The sequence below is a fragment of the Schistocerca cancellata genome, chromosome 11 (assembly GCF_023864275.1).
Source record: "Schistocerca cancellata isolate TAMUIC-IGC-003103 chromosome 11, iqSchCanc2.1, whole genome shotgun sequence".
NCBI lineage: Eukaryota > Metazoa > Arthropoda > Insecta > Orthoptera > Acrididae > Schistocerca > Schistocerca cancellata.
Genome location: NC_064636.1, coordinates 141635233 through 141656576, shown reverse-complemented (window position 1 = coordinate 141656576; position 21344 = coordinate 141635233). Strand labels below are relative to the sequence as shown.

Here is a 21344-nt window from a genome sequence, read left to right as displayed (position 1 = left end):
CTCGTATGTACACTAGTTCACACCACTTGTCCCCCAAACTTTATCTGTTTTTGCTGTACAGTGTGTGTGTCTAAAAGATGTTAATTTGCCATATTTAGATGTATACAATCGACCACCTTTATTTCATTCTAGATGTATGTGCACAAACACACCTGCCCACGCATCAGGAATTTGGTCAGAGCAATATGTGCTACCACATTCACAGCATCACTGTTCACAAGGAAACAGCACGGCCCTGTACAAGACATTCAAAAGAGAACCCCGTGCGCAGGAGCTGACACAGACAGCGACACAGCAACCTCCATCTGGTGCTGACGTAGGCCACAGAATGCCAGCAGTGCAAGATCTGGTAAGAAGTGCTACCGAGGAAATGCAGGGTTCTCTCCTCAAAACAGTCAGGAAAACAATGCATGTGATTTCGTAGTGCACAAACCACCAGTGACTGACATAATTTTCTTCTTCTTATCATCCGTACTTTTTAACACAAACTACTTTTGAAGTGCCAAAATGTACTAGAACAAATAAAATGTCTGTAAAATGCCACACAGCACACCGTACTTGCGGTGAGACTGTCGCAATTCCCGAAATCTATCACCCGCGGCTTCTGGCCTGTTGAGGAGCACCACAGTCCCGGGTCCGTGGATAAACCACGAGAATCTGCCGCGTTATGCCACACGCGAACAGACCCGGTCTGTGTGCAGATCGGTGAGACTCGATCTGAAGGGCAGGGCCTGCAGACTGGTGGGAAGCAAATGACTTCAGATCAGCAGGCCCGCCCCATTACAGATACCCACAGAAACGGCCTCCGATTTTGGGTCACCGTGGAAATCCATCGTCTGGTCAGCAGTTCACGAGCCACAGAGAGCGTGTTGACAAAATGAGACCACGGTGATTAATTTGGGCAACAGATTACTTGTTCAAATATTCTGAGAATCAATAATAATAAGGATAAGTAGCATCTCACTGTAAAGGCGATTGCTGAGCCGCAGACAGGAACGTAGAAAAGGCATTCACACTATCACAACTAAATTTTCGGCCATAGCTTTTGATAGAAAATGAGAGCACACACACATTCACACGATTACGCAGACACAAGCCGTGCACACGCGACTGCTGCATCTACAGTCTCTGAGAATCAGATCCAAACGTACCACTCCCCTCGGCTCCCTGCCTCCCTTCGGCGGTTGCTAAGCTAGTGGCAAGAAATGGTGGCAGCACTGACTGCAAGCTGAGGAGAGGGGTAGGGTGGGAAGGGGAGAAGCAGTAAGAATGAGGTGTAAAGAAGCGGCGCACGTACTCAGCTGCTTCCAGCCGGTGACGATGCATGACGTCTCGGTAAACAAACCGTTTCATCTACTGAGACAAAAACAAAATATTCCTTTCTTTTTTTTCCCCTGATATTTCCCAGACACGTTTGAAACTCTCTGATTTCCGGAACTTGTGGCAATCCTGCCTTTTCCAAGCGAAAACAAGGAAGACTCGAATGAGGGTGAATGTGTTCTTATATGTGACTTTTCTGATAATTACACTTTTGTGATCCAAGATGAGGCCCAGTGTTATCAATAGTCAAGTGATCGTGCAACAGTGTACTCCTTCGTAGTGTGTTAAATAGGAGACAATAAAACAGAGCACACGAGTTATGACATAATTTATAACTGTCTAGAGCATAATACCACAGCAATCTACTGTTTTCAAAAAAAGCTAATTTCGCTTTTTAAAAATGAAATTTTACACTGATGTACAGAAGGTATACTGCTTTTCGCAAGGCAGTGCAGCCCATTACAAGAATAAAATGAATTTTGTAAACTTACGCTTCCACAAAGAACATTTTGGCATCAAAACAGCATTTTTTGCCTCTGCTCACGGAAAAGGACCTTATGATGGTGTTGGTGGCACTGTTAAGAGATCAGCAACAAAAGCAAGTCTGCAGAGGCTGTATGGCAGCCAAATTCTTTCTCCGCAACAATGTTTTGATTGGGCACTTAATAATATTACACCTGTACATGTTCTATTTTCGACACAACAAGAGTACACTGAAACTGAGAGATATCTGGAAAAGCACTTTAGTCAATCTGTTTCCATAAAAGGAAAACAGAAATTACCTGCTTTTATAGCAGCTGCATCAAGTACATAAAAAACGTTGGTAAAGACTATTTCAGACACATCAGCACCTACTGTTAAAAAGCTACAAAATTTCCAGAAAGACTGTCTTTGAAAGACATTCATGGGTATGTTACTGTTATCTATTACAAGAAATGGTGTTAAGCTTATATTTTAACAAAAGCCAAAGATCTCAAAGATAAAGTTAGTTTCCTTCACCCAGCTGGTCCATCACTGTCTTATACATATCCTGTAGAACTAGATATTCTGTGGTTATCTATAAATGATATTCTTTGTAAAGTAAATCCAGTTACACCAACAAGAATATATCAGATTCCTGGGGATGAAACTGTAGAAACAAAAGAAGCATTGAATACGAAGATCAATCTTAAAACACAGACTGTTTAAATCAGGTTTTGCTAGTGACTTTTGGGATGTATATGCAACAGTAAATTTGAATGCGGACATAGTCATATTAAGAATGAAATTATTGTATATTGTTAAATCTTCAAATTTAACACATATATTTCGGACAACACAACAACACATATAAGTCACTGAGTAGGTGGACCTGTGTACAAATCGGCATTCAATTGAACACTGAGTCTCAGTCTAGCGGCCGCCGCTCGGCTGGCCGCTTAGGTGGCGCAGCTGCTGCCTGGCTGGCAGACAGCGCCGCACGTAGAGGACGTGCGTAATTGCGCGGCGGCACTTTGAATAATCGCCGAGTCACAACATATATTTCTGCTTAAATCTGAAAATTTTACAAACATGTAATTTTTTTAGTGAAAGGTGAATTTTTGAAATTTTATACAGGTGGGAACCCATGACAGTCCCACTTTCATACTTAGGTAATTAGTTAACAATAATGTGAAGCATTATATACAATGTTTTTAAAATTTTTTGAAGATGCACTTTTGAGAAATTAAAATTTTCATTTAAATTTAAAAAAAAATCATCTCAAAACCATATTGTGTTGTATATCACAGGAAAGCTCATGGGAAATGCTGCAAAATGACATCTCTCCACCATATTAACTTAATTAGGACGGGTGCTACAGCAATTTGAAATTGTGGCAGTGAAGAGTTTTTTTTGTAATCTTTTACAACTTTACATTGTCATATTTTCAAAACGGGTCAACATATTCTAATACAATTGGGTACATTTCTTAATGTATATGATTGCCACCTTTTATCAAGATCTGAGATGGTGAGTGAAAGCACTGTGTTGATTTGACATTGATTTACCCAGCCTGCAATGATGGTTAGGATGTTATAAAAACAGTCAAAGAAAATTTTGTCTTTACATCACAGCAAGATATTTGCTGTGAACATTCAAAAGAGATGCAACTTGATCCCAAGGTCCTGTGTGAATCAGACTACCTCAAAAACTAACTTTAAATTATAAAAGCCTTGTAAGCATTTTAGCAATACTTATGTTGTAGATATAAAAAATTTTTGTAGATTGTGGTTTGCCAACCACAGGATGCATCTTACCAAATCAGGAAAAAAGCATTAGATACTATTGTTGTTGTTGTAGTCTTCAGTCCTGAGACTCGTTTGATGCAGCTCTCCATGCGACTCTATCCTGTGCAGGCTGCTTCATCTCCCAGTACCTACTGCAACCTACAACCTTCTGAATCTGCTTAGTGTATTCATCCCTTGGTCTCCCTCTTCTACGATTTTTACCCTCCAATACTAAATTGGTGATCCCTTGATGCCTCGGGACATGTCCTACCAACCGATCCCTTCTTCTAGTCAAGTTGTACCACAAACTTCTCTTCTCCCCAATTCTATTCAATACCTCCTCAATAGTTACGTGATCTACCCATCTAATCTTCAGCATTCTTCTGTAGCACCACATTTTGAAAGCTTCTATTCTCTTCTTGTCCAAACTATTTATCGTTCACGTTTCACTTCCATACATGGCTACACTCCATACAAATACTTTCAGAAATGACTTCCTGACACTTAAATCTACACTCTATGTCAACAAATTTCTCTTCTTCAGAAACGCTTTCCTTGCCATTGCCAGTCTACATTTGATATCCTCTCTACTTTGACCATCATCAGTTATTTTGCTCCCCAAACAGCAAAACTCGTTTACTACTTTAAGTGTCTCATTTCCTAATCTAATTCCCTCAGCATTACTCAACTTAATTCGACTAGATTCCATTATCCTAATTTTGCTTTTGTTGATGTTCATCTTATATCCTCCTTTCAAGACACTGTCCATTCCGTTCAACTGCTCTTCCAAGTCCTTTGCTGTCTCTGACAGAATTACAATGTCATTGGCGAACCTCAACATTTTTATTTCTTCTCCATGGATTTTAATACCTACTCTGAATTTTTATTTTATTTGCTCAATACACAGATTGAATAACATTGGGGAGATGCTACAACCCTATCTCACTCCCTTCCCAACCACTGCTGCCCTTTCATGTCCCTTGACTCTTGTAACTGCCATCTGGTTTCTGTACAAATTGTAAATAGTCTTTCGCTCCCTGTATTTTACCCCTGCCATCTTCAGAATTTGAAAGAGAGTATTCCAGTCAACATTGTCAAAAGCTTTCTCTAAGTCTACAAATGCTAAAAAACATAGGTTTCCCTTTCCTTAATCTGTCTTCTAAGATAAGTCGTAGGGTCAGTATTGCCTCACGTGTTCCAATATTTCTACGGAATCCAAACTGATCTTCCCCAAGGTCAGCTTCTATCAGTTTTTCCATTCGTCTGTAAAGAATTCGTGTTAGTATTTTGCAGCCGTGACTTATTAAACTGATAGTTCGGTAATTTTCACATCTGTCAACACGTGCTTTCTTTGGCAATGGAATTATTATATTCTTCTAGAAGTTTGAGGGTATTTCGCCTGTCTCATACATCTTGCTCACCAGATGGTAGTTTTGTCAGGACTAGCTCTCCCAAGGCTGTCAGTAGTTCTAATGGAATGTTGTTTACTCCCGGGGCCTTGTTTTGACTCAGATCTTTCAGTGCTCTCTTCATGCAGTATCATATGTCCCATTTCATATTCATCTACATCCTCTTCCATTTCCATAATATTGTCCTCAAGTACATCGCCCTTTTATACACCCTCTATATACTCCTTCCACCTTTCTGCTTTCCCTTCTTTGCTTAGAACTGGGTTTCCATCTGAGCTCTTGATATTCATACAAGTGGTTCTCTTTCTCCAAAGGTCTCTTTAATTTTCCTGTAGGCAGTATCTATCTTACCCTTAGTGAGATAAGCCTCTACATCCTTACATTTGTCCTCTAGCCATCCCTGCTTAGCCATTTTGCACTTCCTGTCGACCTCATTTTTGAGATGTTTGCATTCCTTTTTGCCTGCTTCATTTACTGCATTTTTATATTTTCTCCTTTCATCAATTAAATTCAGTATTTATTCTGATACCCAATGATTTCTACTAGTTCTTGTCTTTTTACCTACTTGATCCTCTGCTGCCTTCACTACTTCATCCCTCAAAGCTACCCATTCTTCTTCTAGTGCATTTCTTTCCCCCATTCCTGACAACTGGTCGCTTATGCTCTCCCTGAAACTCTGTACAACCTTTGGTTTAGTCAATTTATCCAGGTCCCATCTCCTTACAGTTCTACCATTTTGCAGTTTCTTCAGTTTTAATCTACAGTTCATAACCAATAGATTGTGGTCAGAGTCCACATCTGCCCCTGGAAATGTCTTACAATTTAAAACCTGGTTCCTAAATCTCTGTCTTACCATTATATAATCTATCTGAAACCTGTCAGTTTTTAAATGAAGCAATTTTGGAAGTAGACAACAAAATAACCCCACATTTGGAGCCTATTCCCCCTCAAATGTCTCCTGCAACTTCACCAGGCCAATTTTCGAGCTGAAAATATGTGTGAAACAGTTTACAATGAGCCTATTGTTTCAAAGCCCTCCAACACATTTTTAAGCAAAAGAATGCATTTTCAGCAAATAATAAAGCAACAATAGTTTTTGACCAAAACATAGGGGGACTCACAAGTAATGTAAACAAAATTTCTGTTTTCTTAGAGGATCCACAAGGGATACAAGATGCTGATACATCATGTTTTAGTGAACCCATATGAGAGATGCTGACATATTGCAGTTGAGTGGTTATTGTCTCACAACACACTACTTTCAAACTGTCTCAGAGAAAAATGGTGCAGTAATTTACGCAAAAAATAACATACCTTACAGAGCATTTGATTTAAGGAATCACTCTATAGAACAACATATTGAATAGATATTACTATAAACAACTTGCCAGTTGTAGTGTTAGCACTTTACAGAGCTCCAACAGGCAAGATTCATGTGTTCCTGAGGCAACTAGATTCTCTTCTATCCCAACTGTGTTCAAAGACCAAAAATTTAATAACTGCAGGTGATTTTATACTGGGTGTTCCACTCGAAAGAGGCCCCACAAACAAACATTTGCATAATTTACACTTAAAAGCTATGTATAAAAATCAGGAAATGGAATAAACACATCAAACATTGTTCATGGGGAAATGAAGGTGAATCACAAAAGGTACAGAAGTGACCACCCTCAACTTGTAAACACAGTTGAACACTTCACTGTAGTTTCTTGAATGTACTGTCTGAATCCATGGTGTCACTGCCTGGATTTCACAGATGATGTTCACTTATAAATCTTGCAAGTTGTGTGGTTTGTTCCTGTAGACCTTGCCTTTTAGGCCACCGCAGAGGAAAAAGTCAGGTGCTGTCAAATCGGGTGACCTCGGGGACCACAGTCCTTCCTAAATCACCGTGCCTGGGAAAAATGATTTGACCTCGGCCACGGTCACTCGAACCACCATCCCTCCGGTACCGGCTGAGGATAAGTTCTTCGTTGTCCAACTAGTTCAAAAATCCCTGAAACATTGCAATGTAAACTGCACTCGTCACAGTAGTCTCAAAAAATATTGGTCCGATGATGCGACACTGTGATATTGCACAGAACGTGTCAATCTTTTGTGAATGCGGGGTTTTTCGACCAGTGCATGTGGATTTTCGTGACAGTACAAATGTGTATTCTGAGAGTTGACATAGCCAGAGAGGTGGAACCACACCTCATCACTGAACTATGTGTACTGTAATATTCCTTGCCTCTGAGCAATAAATTGCTGAAACGAATGGCAAAATGTATTGAGTTTGTTACTGCCTTCAGTTTCTGAACAACAGTAAACCGGTACAGATACATGCAGACTTTCAGCTCTGTGACCTGTGCTCTGTGACATTCCACATTCGCGAGATATACAACGAACAGACTGTGAGCGAGAGGCCAACAATTGTTCCTTCACACCAGTCACATTTTCTTCCGATAATAGCAGCTATCCCCTGCTGTGAAGATCCAAAACCATTTCACTGTTCTCCATCTTGTTCATTAACTTTTGTATGCAGCATTTAGAAAGTATGTGGTGGTCACCAAACCGTCCAACAAATATTTACTCACTTGTCTTAACAGAACCAGTAATCCAATGTCGTTCCACAAGAAACGCGCTCTCTGACACAATAGCGATACATTGTCACTGAACACATTGAGCTCCCATCACAGTGACGCACAGAAACACTGTTGTGTCAAACGATGTTGCAGAGTGCAGTGTTGCCACGTCAAACGTCACAAATCACACAGTGCAGTTTCAGCGGAACTAATACATATTTGTGGGGTGTCTTTCAAGTAGGGCACCCTGTATAAATTTTCCAAATAAGAGCAATAGTAAAGAAGATTAAGAACATTTAGTTGGATCTTTTAACCTGATGCCAGCCAGCTTGGTAAATTTTCCAACTTGGGTTGCTAATAACTTTCAAAGTCTGATATTTATAGATAAGACAACAGTATCAGTGTATGTCCAATTGTCAATGGCTTTTCTGGTCATTATAGTCAATTACTTAAACTCACTGACATGTGCAAAATTTCTGAGCATTCTTGGAACTCTTTTATGATGACAAATGATGAGATCCTTAAAAATTCAACTACAGTCTGCGTGAAATAGACTGTGTCCAGTTTACAGTGAAACAGATATAAATAAAAAGTTGATACTCTGTTTCAAAAATAAATAAATAAAATACAAAAATAAATAAATAAATTTAGAAACAGCTACCAGGGTGTATACATGGACAAGGAAACAAAAAATATTCCCGGATTTTTCGTACGCTGCATATTTTCATATTACGAAGGTATAAATTTGAATTCCACCTAACACCGCACATCACTTTCCAAAGCATTGAAATCGAGATTGCAATGAGCTTTTGTAAGCCAGTCATAGCTCGGGCCACGTGATTTCGCCAGCCGATGACAGCATACGACACGTGATGTAGTCAGCCAATAGCAAGATCGCTCTTAAGTAGCGCAAAAACACAAGTAAAAAAAGGTAATGGTTTAAATTAATATACATAGCATCACATATAATATTGGTCTCAAAGATTAATAAGCTAGAAGAGAAGCTAAGCTTCCACATATAATTTTGACCTCGACTCAACTGCGCAAGCGCAAGAGCCCGACTGCAACTGCTCAAACGAATCTAATTTAAACAGTTGTCACGTCATGCTCATCAGAGACAATTAGTTGTTATGAAGCATTGCATAGTCTGCCTAAAGTCTTTGACACACTTTGTTGTTGGCAGACGTTTGTATGAGCACTGTGTTTTGTTAATGTAATGTATACAGCGCATTTCCTTTGCAACTGAAGTTTTATTTTTGTTCCCCCCCCCCCCCAGTTCATGTTTTGTTGCTGCAGTATTATTCTTCAGTAGTGGGATATAGTAATATCCTTTATTAGAGTACTGGTTTCTACCAGTCAAAATTACAAAAATTTAACTGAAAACTAAAAAATGAAAAATTCCCAGAATTCTAAACAATTCCTGGGTTTTTCCCAGTTTTCTCCCGGATGAAAAAATTCCCGGATTTTTCCCAGATCGTATACACCCTGAACTATGTAACCACTGACCAGAAACATGGCTCATTGCAAGAATAAAAATACCCTGCAGAACAAAGAGGATGCTACACAATCCTCTCAAGACTTGTAATGACCCAAAGAGACAGCAGCACTACAAATTTACTGCAGCATGCTAAAGAAGACAATAAATAAATCTAACAATGTGAGCGTACAAAATGAAACTGATAAAGCAGAAAATAAAATACAAACAATCTGGAATGTGATAAAGAGGGAAACTGCAAAAAAAAAAAAAAAAAAAAAAACAGACAGACAGCAATTAAACAAGGTGACAATATTATAAAGAAACCTGAAATGGGTGCAGGAATATTCAAACATTTTTTGACAGCAGCAGAGAATGCAGGTTGTAAATTATCTGTGGGCAAAGCAATGGCTATTCTACAGAAAGCTATTAGCAACAGAAGCTCACAGGCATCCTTACCTTCTATTACATAAAATGAAACTGAAAGGATTAATTAAGTCATTAAAAATAAAAAGCTCAGTGGTGTGGACAATGCTTCTTGTAAAACATTGGAATATTGCTATAAATAAGTCCAGTCTCATGCAACATATTCAATACATTTCTCCCTCGAAGGAACTGTTCCTGATAGACTAAAACTGGGTGTAGTGATACCTCTCTTTTTAAAAAAAGTGATAAAAATATGGTCATGAACTATCGCACAATCTCCCTTTTAACTATCTTTTCAAAAATTCTTGAAAAACTCGTGCACACATTGTCACGTTTCATGTTAATTTTTGTGCTGGACAAGCAACATTCTCTTTTAACAATCAAGTCGTTAACAAAAAAATGTAGTAGGTATTTTCTGAGGTCTCTTGAAAGGTCTCATTTGTGTACACTACCAAATTCTTTTGAAAAAGGTACAATGTTATGGTTTAGGTGATACTCCTGGTTTGTGGTTTCAGTCACCGATGGCAGACTGTAATGCTGAACGGTTCATCCACAGAACCTGCCTCATCTGAGTGGGGGTTCTTAAAATTGTGATGTGCAACAAGGCTTTCTTTTAGGTTGTATGCTATTTTTATTTTTCCCCTTTCTGTTCCAATACAATGAATAAATTTGCCCTTTTTGCAGATGATACTACAATTCTCACTGATGAACTGTCCAAAAACAATCCTGAACAAACTACAAACAAAGTTTTCACTGAGATTTTAAATTGGTTTCTTCAACTGGTGTCTCACTCAATGCACACAAAACCTACTACAGAAGTTCCATACACCACTCAGAAATCTTGAAGAAATTAACATAGAAGTGTAGAGATCAACTGATACATTAAGTTGAGTGAGGTCAACTGATACAGAAAATTGAGGATACAAAATTCCTGGGTGCATATATAGACAGCAAATGTAACTGGTCAATGCACATTCTTCATCTTTTTAAAAGATTTAGTTCAACAGTATTTGCACTATGAGTTAGTGCTTCTGAGGCTGAAGTAGATACCATTAAGGCTTCCTACACTGGCTACTTTCATTCATTAATGTCGTGAGCTGTCAGAGTAATTTGTGACGTCCATCATAGACACTCTAGCAGGTGCTTGTTTCAAAAGGTGGAGAGCCTAACAACCTCACACCATATTTTTTCTTTGTTGATCTATGTAATAACTTATTTCTGAATAAAGACAACAGCGAATATCATGACTACAACACGAGACCCACAAACAATTAGCACACTGAACTGACAAGTCTAAATCTGGTTCAAAAAGGAGTTTATTAGTCCAGCATTAAGCTGTTTAGTGCAGCACAACCTCAAATCAAATGCCCTCATAAATAATTGCCAGCATTCAAACAAATTCTAAAAGAGTACCTAACAGAGAAATCTTTTTATGCAATAAATGAATTCTTGAGAGAAAATTAATAGCACCACTAATTTTACAACTGTTTTACAAATACTTTTAATTAATTTTATTTTGAACACTATCACAGACATTCAAAACTTTGTTTTTTGGTGTTCATTGATTGTAATACTTAGCTTAACTTTGATTCCTGTATACATTACTGATCCTTCGTTGGTGTAACACAACTTTCTGTTACACACAGTGTCCCAAAAAAAAGTATACTCTCTTTAAAACTGAAAATCTCTTTCATTAAAAAAGACAGAAATACAGTTTTTGTGGGTAATTATTCAGATGGCAATGACAAACATATCAACGCTTTCTTTTGTTTCAGGATTGTAAACAAATATGGTGTTATCGTTGGATCAATGAAAATGGCTGCTAAAACGTTACTGGAAAACAGCTAGAACGTGAGTGAGGGTTGAATCTGGAACACCAACAACAACAATGGTAACAGTTAAAAGAAGCCGAGATAAGTCTGACCTTGAAGGAACAGTGTAGGATAAGAGGATTGCTGAAGAAAGAGAAATTCTACAGACAGTGAAAGTACTGGTGCAGTGCTCCAGGCGTACACACAATTCTCGAAGAATCTGTGAGGCAATGCTCTCGTGAGACAGGAATCTGCAAAATCAGTATTAACAGAATTTTGCTGGCTCAGAAATTTAAGACTTACATTCCAAGAATTTTTCACGCTCTTAAAGAGGACGATATCGATTAGGCAAAGTTAATTTTGTGAGTGGTGTTTAACTGAAGAGATATTCAGTTTCAAAGAGTGCACACATTATTTTGGGACAGCATGTATATTCATTCTTAACTTGTTATCTTATTTATATTGTTGTATCTTTTATTGTATTTATGTAAGTTACATCTAATCTATGTACAATTTGACACTTTCCATATCCTTACGATTCACTCGCAACCTGATTCTACAGGACGTGAAATAAACAAAAAAATAAAAAAAAAAAATAATGTTGATGTTAAGTTGTTTCTTTCAGAAAACTAAAGTGATTTTACACTTTCTTCCAGTATATTTAATTGATTTCTGTATGCTGACAATTGAGGCTGTGTACTGACGATGATTTAAAACTGAACGGTCTACTCACAACTGAGGATCACTCGACAGGAGTCTGGCAGTCATTGGTGCCCTCTGTGTAGTACCTAAGGTGTCTCACAGGAGAGCAAGGCTTCGTCACCGCAGTGGACGCTCGCGCTGGGAATGAGGTTCGTGTAGCACAGTGAGGAAGCAATCTCAGAGCCTCTAGATGTCATCTGGTGGCAGAAGCTGTAAGTAATGACACCACTTAGTACACAGAAAGTTGTGAGGTAGCACCACAGAATAGCTATGACGCTAATAAATTTACGTCAAGGAAGATGGAACTGGCCTTTCAGCTGACCAATGACGTGTGCAATATGAGGTCTATCTCCATTTGAACTAAGTTATGGCATAACTGAGTAGATTACTTCTATTTCCTGTTTTATCTTTTGATGTGACTGCTGCGCCCTTCCGGTCTTTAGGTATGGAGCTTTCGCCAAGTGAGTGATTGTATACGAGGACTAAGCATTTGTCCAGTGTTGTCTGAACGGAATCTAACTGACACACAATATGGACCAGAAACTACAGTAGAAAGAGCATAATGCCTATACACAGCCAAATGCTGGGATTTGAAGATAAAAAGAAAACATGCAGAAGAGGAGAAAATTTTAAGAAAAATATTGTGTCCAACAAAACAGTAAGGTGAGTACTGGGACACGATGAACAGAGATCTGTAGGAGAGAACTGAACAACGAAATGTCACAATGAGAGAATGTATAATGAAAACAGGATACACAGGAAAACTTTTGAAATGTCAGCTAAAAAAAATCTCGCTAGTGTCAGTGGATCCATGAAATTCAATGTGATTTGGGGGAAAAAAAAAAAGATTGAAGAACATAAAATTCTTTTCAAACATTCATTTCAAAAGAACATTTTACATTCCTATACCCAGAGAAAAATAAATAAATAAAATTGAGGCAAAGTGGCTAGAAGTTTGTAAACAATAGCACTCTGAATGACTTTAAAAGTTATTGAAAAACCAGAAGTTACATCAGAACTAGTTATTTACATGGTCCACAGTAGGCCCAAATGTAGTACTTGCAAAAAGAAACCCACGAAATGCGAAAATATTCAACATATCACCCTGCATCTGTACTCTGCAAGGCAATGTCAACATCCAATTCTAGTGATATGCTCGGCTGCTACAAACATTTATGCTACACTAGGTTAAGAATTCTTTATCATTGCAGTCATTGGTATAATATCTAAGGGGCGTTCAAAAAGAAATGAGCCGGATGCATAATTACATAAACCAATACCTGTATGTTAGAAGTATTGACCCTGACTGTCGAGACACTTGTCCCACTGCGACACTCCGCACGTACAGCTGGACGTCGTCGTCTGAGGTGAATAGTTTGCCCATCAGAGCCTTTTTAATGGGACCAAAAATGGCGTAATCACAGGGAGAGAGGTCCGGATTGTATGGAGGGTGGCTGAGAACCTCTCATTTGAATTTCTGGAGGAGTACTTTGCAGTGTCTTGGAGAAGAATGTTCCCACGAGTGAGATTGCCTGGTCGTCTTGATTTGATCGCTTGGCAAAGGGTGGTCAAGTTTTGCGAGTAATGCTGAGCACTCACTGTTGTCCCGTGCTGCAGGAAGTAAATCAGAAGGGGGCCATCTTGGTGAAAGAAGCACGTCAGTATAACCTTTCCTGCATTCATTTGGATGACGACGTCTAGCTGTATGTGCAGAACTGGTTAACATCGCAGCCTTGGGAATTTTATGAGACAGCCATTCACTGCCTTGTGTCACAGTGGGACAAGTGTCTCAACAGCCAGGGCCAGAACTTCTAACATACAGTTACTGGTTTCTGTAATTATGCCTCTGTCTCGTTTCTCTTTGAACGCCCCTTATATTAAGTTTGCAAGAGTAAAGGTCTTTATACTTTCAAGAGAAGAGAACATCAAAAGATTGCACAGTGCATTTCAAATGGTAGCATTTATACAGACCTTCAAATGAACTGGATGCCCCCGTCAAGATTTACTGGGAAGAAAGCCTCGATGTTGACTGTTACGTGGGGACAGAGGCCTCGTCTTAATAAAGTCAGAAGTTAGCCAATTTTTGCTATGCTCACACCTGGTTCATGTTTCTGTGTATTATTACTATTTATCTTATTGGTAGCTTCGTTTTTGACATGATAACCTGGATATTTTTCCTATGGGTTCTTCCCCAAATAGAGGTTTTACAATATACAGACAAAGTAAAACTCCACATCACATACAAATAAGAATGAATGTAGATAAAATTTTCATGAAAAACCTATTTTTAACAATTTTAGCCAGCTCTTTCAGAGTAGAAATCAAGTATTATTTTTTATTTTATTTGGCACCTAAAAATATTTTAATGCACAATAGAGAAGGTAAAAAAGGCCTAGATGTATTGCTTTCTAAATAATGTTTATTGTGTTTGCACCAATACAACCATATTTACTCTAGCAAAAAAATGACGATGATTTGAAATGTTTGGAGGACACTTTTGCTATTACTTCACTTTTCAGCATTGCAGAACATTTATGTACAATCTTTGTCGAGAGCATTCATCATGAATATTGCTTTGGTCATAAATAAGCTTTATCACTGGTGGTTCCTTAATTCTGATACTATATTCCAAATTCGTATATCATACATGATATCAAAAACCTCATCTTCATAATTTAGTACTGGGGTAATCGAAGATGACACGTCTAGTGTGGAACACATCACAATTAGGTGGTGACATTTCCTTCCATTCCAATCGCACCCAAAGTGAATCGACATTAACACTGCAAAAATGGTCCCTCTGAATTAGCCAAACACTTACTTCATGCACCACATCAAACTATTTAATTACATAGTGACAAAATGGCTTGCTATTATGTATTTCAAGTGCTGCTGTTATACACATTTAAAAAAGGAAAGGATAAAAAGCTGTTATGCAGCTTTTGGGAATAGTAAGTTCCTTCCTTAGGGAGGAAAGACTGGAAAAGAGGAGCAGCTCACTCAGAGCGAGGGAACCCAGCTGCTGTGAGGATGATGGGAGGGTAAGTTTTTTGGAGGTGGAAAACCCCGGTTTACCAACTGTGGTCTGAGATTTTTGATATGCTTAAAACATTACTGACAAAAACACTGATTAAGACCTCCATATTCCTAAGGAGACCACTACACTCTTAGTTAAAACAGTGTTCGCCTGACAGCACCTTCACCATACTCTTTACGTACAGCGAATCAATGTGACGTTGACAGCGTCAACGATCGAGGCTGATTACTAGCTACTTCTTGCATATTATACTAATGAAATCTGCACAGTCACTGAAACAAAAAAAAGGCAATTTATGTTACATGGATTATGGCGGTCAAAGTGCTGGGGCAAAGCCTAATTTTAACCAAAGAACTTAAAAACCCACACTGTACAGAATGGTAGAAACAGCACAGTGAGTGAAGTTATCTGCATATTCAGGGGAGCATAATTCCTACCTACCAATGCACACCGATTCAGTTTTACAATTACAGTACACCACAGTGGAAAGTGCAGCTGCTCACTATGAGTCTAATTAACAAGGGCTATGTAATGTAACAACGCTCCAGGTCATCAGATAGCTGTACCAGTGTCAGAAACTATTTTATGCATAATAACAATAATGTAACATTTTAAAAAAATGTTAATTTATTATGGACACAAAAACCAAGTTGAAGTTGGACAAGATTCATAACATCTAAAGGAGACTTTTTTCCACAATGTATTGGCGTCAACCCCCTCCCCCCCCTCCCTTTATTCACTGCTTGGCATTTGACATACACCTTAAGCTTGCCAGTGTTTCAGTTCATCTTTAATAGCATAGTTCAAAAGATGGCACCAAATGTAATTCACAAGTGAGTAAGCTCTAGTAATAAATCTAGGAATAATAAACAAAGTCTGTGTCCTGTAAAATTTCAGCTGGTATTGCTATCAATTATGCACAATGTGTTATATCATATAAAAGTAACTGAAAAATAGTGATAAATCTACAAATTGTTATAAGGAAACTGCAATGGCGACGAGTGTAAAAGCAGAATAAAATCTGCAAACAACATCAAAGAATCTGAAGAAATATGTGTCAAATGTACAAAGTTGATGTAGCTTGTGATAGGAAATTTATTTCTTGTTACAAAATTGTGAAGGTTACAGAAAGAAACAAGCATCACAATGGTTGTTTACAGTCAACTTTGTCATATGGCCAGAAAAGTACACTTGAAGAAGCAATGGACAGAAGTCGGTGGTTATGTGGTTAAGAATGCCATTAAAGGTATTCTGTTTCAAATGTAAATATTTTACCACTATAGCTGTGTGAATGTATAAAAGTAAACACCAATGATAGCAGAGAAGAAATAATTTCAGTGTTGTTGGAAAAGTTGCAAATGTTAAAATCTAAATATGACAACTTGTTGAAACTTCCTGGCAGATTAAAACTGTGGATGACAACTTGTTACATAAAAATCAACGAAGTAAATGTCAAATCCAAGATGAGGTGGAACATTTGATGCCAGCCTAAAAAGACAGGAAAAAAAATCTCGTTTCTCAGCAAAAGTTGCAAATGTTAAAATCTAAATATGACAACTTGTTACATAAAAATCAATGAAGTAAATGTCAAATCCAAGATGAGGTGGAACATTTGACGCCAGCCTAAAAAGACAGGAAAAAAAATCTCATTTCTCAGCAAGTGAATCATGTGATTACCAACAACTGTTTTAGTGCCTTGGCAGATAAAATCGAAGAAAAAGAAAAATCCAACTGAATGACAAAACAAGACAGTCATTCTGTATATACAGCAAAAGGACCACTTAAGAGTCAGCCTACGAAAAAAATGTTATTGCTATCCAACTGTCATTGCATCATTGCTAAATGACTTTATAAAACCTAAGTACTGTGCAATGTCTGTCAGTAAGCCTGATGCATGTCTCAGTAGTGTGGTTGAAGTAGCACCTGAACTTGCTAGTGATTTTAAATGTGATGATGTAGTTATTATTCTTGTAGGAACGAATGACATCTGTAATAAAAGCAACTTTTTGCATGATTTTGAGGTGATATCAAAACTTCATTGTGCTGGTGTATACCATTCCTTACTGTTATACATGTACCAGAAGTCAACCAAACTGTGTATAAGCTTAACAGATATGTATTGAACATATCATAAAAGTTTGCTAATCTGTAGGTGATAGATATCAGTCTACGGTATTCTTGCAAAGAAGTCACTACAGTAATCATGGGCTACATCTGAACAAAATAGGCAAGTTCAGACTGTGCAAAAACACTGCAACAACAGTAAACATGGAAACAAGATAAAGTAATAAAAACACTTACAACTAACTCGGTTGGAAAACTCTCCCTTTGCGCTGCAGAAGCCACTCCATATCAAGCTAAACAGGACAGAAATATGAATGAAAGCGGTTGCATCATACAGCCTTCTTCAAAAGCTGTGATCAACAGTGATATAACTGCACTGCAAACACCACCTGCTGAAACAACAGTGCTACATGATGCTTCATCCAAATAGCTTCAAGGGCTTGAAAGTATTTCTGCTGTTTCATGCACAAGCAAATTACTGCACCACGAGTATCAAAGAGAACAAGACAAGTTTCAAAGAGAAGCAGTGATTTTTTATGGCTGGCACCTTCATGACTACAGCAACTCCATCATGTGGACAAACTTCCAGCTGTGACGTAGGCCATCGTATAGTCGAGCCAGCTCGGAAGTGAAACAGTGAAATATGGTGCATATGTAGAAAAGGACCAACGTCAGGGCAGTGACAATAACTTGAAGAATCTTACTATTTTTCACCAAAATATCAAAGGTCTGAAAAATAAATTAGATATTTTATGTGTAAATCCAGGTGATATGGATCTTGTAAACCATGCACGTTGTATGTCTTACTGAACACCATATGACAGTTGGTATAGGGGGCTGCAGCTTGATGGGTATGAGTCAGCTATTCGCTATTGCAGATCAAGTAAAGAGAAAGGCATTACAGAAGTATCCATTTCCGTCTGTCTGCTTTGACCCGTGACATCAACAATATGGCGGAAACAGCTAGTGCCAGCGAATTCAATACAGCGACAATGACGTCACTACATACACCCGTAAAAAAACGCGAGCACAAAAAAATGACAATTATGTCTTACTCCAAAAATAAAATGAAACTAACTGCAGGTTTAGGGAAGGAACAAGCTAAATATACAACTATAAGGAAACAACGAACCATCTTAAAATAAACAATATACAAAAATTTACATTCAAACACTCACCGCAGCAATTGATACCAAAACATTCAACATCTAGAACTCCAAAAACTGGAATCAAAATCCCAACACTCAAACACCCCATATTCACTACATGAATTAAAATATGACAAAACATCACAATTACTTAGAATAAAACCAAAACAAAAATTACGTACCAACAAAAGCCTCCAGCAATACCCCGTGGGTGGGCCACCACACCCGGACCCCCCCCCCCCCCCACACGCACATCAAAAACACAAAAAATCTCACTAAAACACCCCCTTCACTGCGATATCCATGCCTCACTAAAAAGCAATAAATAAAATTAAGACTTCTTTCCACACAACAAACTAATCACACCTAACAAAAATGCCACACACACAAAAAAAAGCACTTAGCAACTCACTGAAAACACTTCCACAACCCACGTTACTGCACTAACTACCTACACTCAAACACATATTAGCACAATGACAACCAAAACTGAAAGGAACCCAATACCGCATATTAAACTCAGGACATTCACATCCGTCACCAGAGCATACCATTAAATACGGCAACACAACATCTACAAATACAACCAACCCAAAAACTCCACGCCGTAGTGGCGTCACATACCACAACACCATTACATCATAGGTCAAAGCTGACGAGTGGAATTGGATGTTTCTGTTGATCTAAGAGAATGGTGGTGCTGTAATTTAAACAGATAAAACATTTAGTTATAAGCCACTAGATTTAAACAAATATTATACACATCAACATTTTGAAGTCTGTGGTATTAAAATTACTGCAATGGACATATTGGTTACAGTGCTTACAATTTACACGGCACTGGCTGGGAAGTTTAGTATCTTTATGAATAAATTACCATCTCTTTTGGCTAAACTTTTTTCCAATACCAGAAATGTAATATTTATAGGGGACTTTAATGTTAACTTCTTAACTAATAAAATATATAAGACTCACCTCGAGCACTTAATGGATTCTTAGAACTTGGCTGCTATGGTTAACTTACTCACAAAAATTAAACAAAAATTGCAATATTTTTATTGACAAGAATAGAATAAACAGAGAAAGTATACGTCAAGTCATAAATGGTCTTTCTGATCACAATGGCAGACTGTTTAAGGTCAACAACATCAGCATGTGTAACAAAGTTTCTCACACCTAAGATGTATAAACACTGAAACTTTTTCAGCCTTTAATCACCATGTCACAGATTGATTGGGATTCAGTGTATAGGATAAGTAATCTAAGTGACAAATTTAATATTTTCTTGAATGAATTCATCTCTATATTTGAAATGACTTTTCTAAAAAGAATTGTGACGAAAAGCATTAATGTTTTTTCCAGGAAACCATGGATTACCAAAGGAATTACAATTTCTTGCAGGACTAAGAGAGAATTACTTGTACACATCTTACACTGGTTTATGTCGAACGGATTAACTCCAAATATTGAAAATTAAAAAAACTCAACATATCAAACAATGGAAAATCCAGGGTGGAGTGCAACAATTATGAGAAGGAAAGTTTGCTACTCACCATATAGCACCATATGCAATTTCAAGCATCTTGACAAGAAAATGAAGTAATTCACTTGACCTGTGATAACGAAAATATATTACTTTGTGAATCTGTGAGGTTACTGGGCATTCTAATTGATGACAAATTAAATTGGTCCAGCCATATTCTACACTTTTTAAAAAACCTCGCGTGGCAATTTATGCCCTATTTGTAATTGCCCCTGTTGGTGATATGAATGCTATCAAAGCTGCTTATTTTGGCCATTTTCACAGTATCATATCATATGGTATAATTTTTGGGGTAATCAACCTTTGGAACAAAAAAATCTTTATTGCACAAAAGAGGGCAGTTAGAATCATGAGTGGCATTCATCCAAGTAATTCTTGCAGAGACCTGTTCCACAAGGTCCAAATATTAATGACCACTTCCCACTGCATCTTTTTTCTGATGGTTTTCGGCTTTAATAACCATTCTCTCTTTACATCTGATAGTGCATACCATGACTACAATACAAGGTCCAAGGGTTTCAAAGCATCTAAATCTTGCATAAACATGTGTCTACTATTCTGCCACAATTTCAATTCTCTTCCATCAGATATTAAAGTCCACATTAATGGTCAACCGGCATATAAATCTAAATTAAGAAAATATCTTGTGGATGAGTCCTTTTACTCTCTTGATGAGTATATGAAGATTGATGAGTGACTGTTTTTGTAAACTAGTATTGTGATTTGTATTTATGTTTTGAGACTTTAAAAATCTAATGTTCTAGCCATTATTTGTCTTCCTGGTATATGATGGTCCATGTATAAATATAATTTTCTTTTTGTACCTTAAGATATTCTCAGTAATGTACATTACTTTATTTACACTGCTGATTGAATCTATATAATAATGTAAATCTGACTCATTCCCCATCCTTGTGAATCATCACATTATGGATACATGGAATTCGAAATAAACAAATCAGTACATAATTAACGAAGATACAAAACTGACCTCCTTTCTTGCTGCGCAACTCAAAGTCCATCAACAAAGGCTACGCCACATAATTTCCGGGAACTAACCGTAGCTGAAATTTGCAAATTTCACCTTTCGTACTCTGAAAAAAAAGAGAAATATATATATCCCTTCCAGAAAAGACAAACATTCAGATATAGAACCGGACAACCTGATACGGTTAACAACACACAAATAACCATTTACGTTGGTGTCGGCAATTTTTAATTGTCGAATGAAGTCTCACGTGCTTAATCCTATATGACAAACGGGCTCTTGACAAAACGGTAACCGCATTCCTTACAATGAAATTCTTGTTACTTTCACATCTAATGCTTTCATGATTAAAGAACTCTTAAAAGTAAATGAACTGACACGAGCTCACAAAACAGTCACATTCAAATTTATTTGCGTTGTTACAAAAAAATGTTCAAATGGCTCTGAGCACTATGGGACTCAACTGCTGAGGTCATCAGTCCCCTAGAACTTAGAACTACTTAAACCTAACTAACCTAAGGACATCACACACAGCCATGCCCGAGGCAGGATTCGAACTGGTTGCCGCATGTGGTCCTCAGTCAGCACGCGTGACACCCATCTTGCGCACAC

The 21344-nt window shown here is 37.8% G+C and overlaps 1 long non-coding RNA gene across 1 annotated transcript; it reads right to left on the bottom strand.

Annotated features, from left to right (window-relative positions):
• Window positions 1–1843: 1843 nt before the first annotated feature.
• Window positions 1844–20839, bottom strand: LOC126108762 (uncharacterized). Its single transcript, XR_007523624.1, has 3 exons — window positions 20736–20839; window positions 11984–12162; window positions 1844–2854 (listed from the first exon to the last, which is right to left on the bottom strand). It is a non-coding gene; the product is annotated as an uncharacterized LOC126108762 (long non-coding RNA).
• Between the last annotated feature and the right edge of the window lie 505 nt (window positions 20840–21344).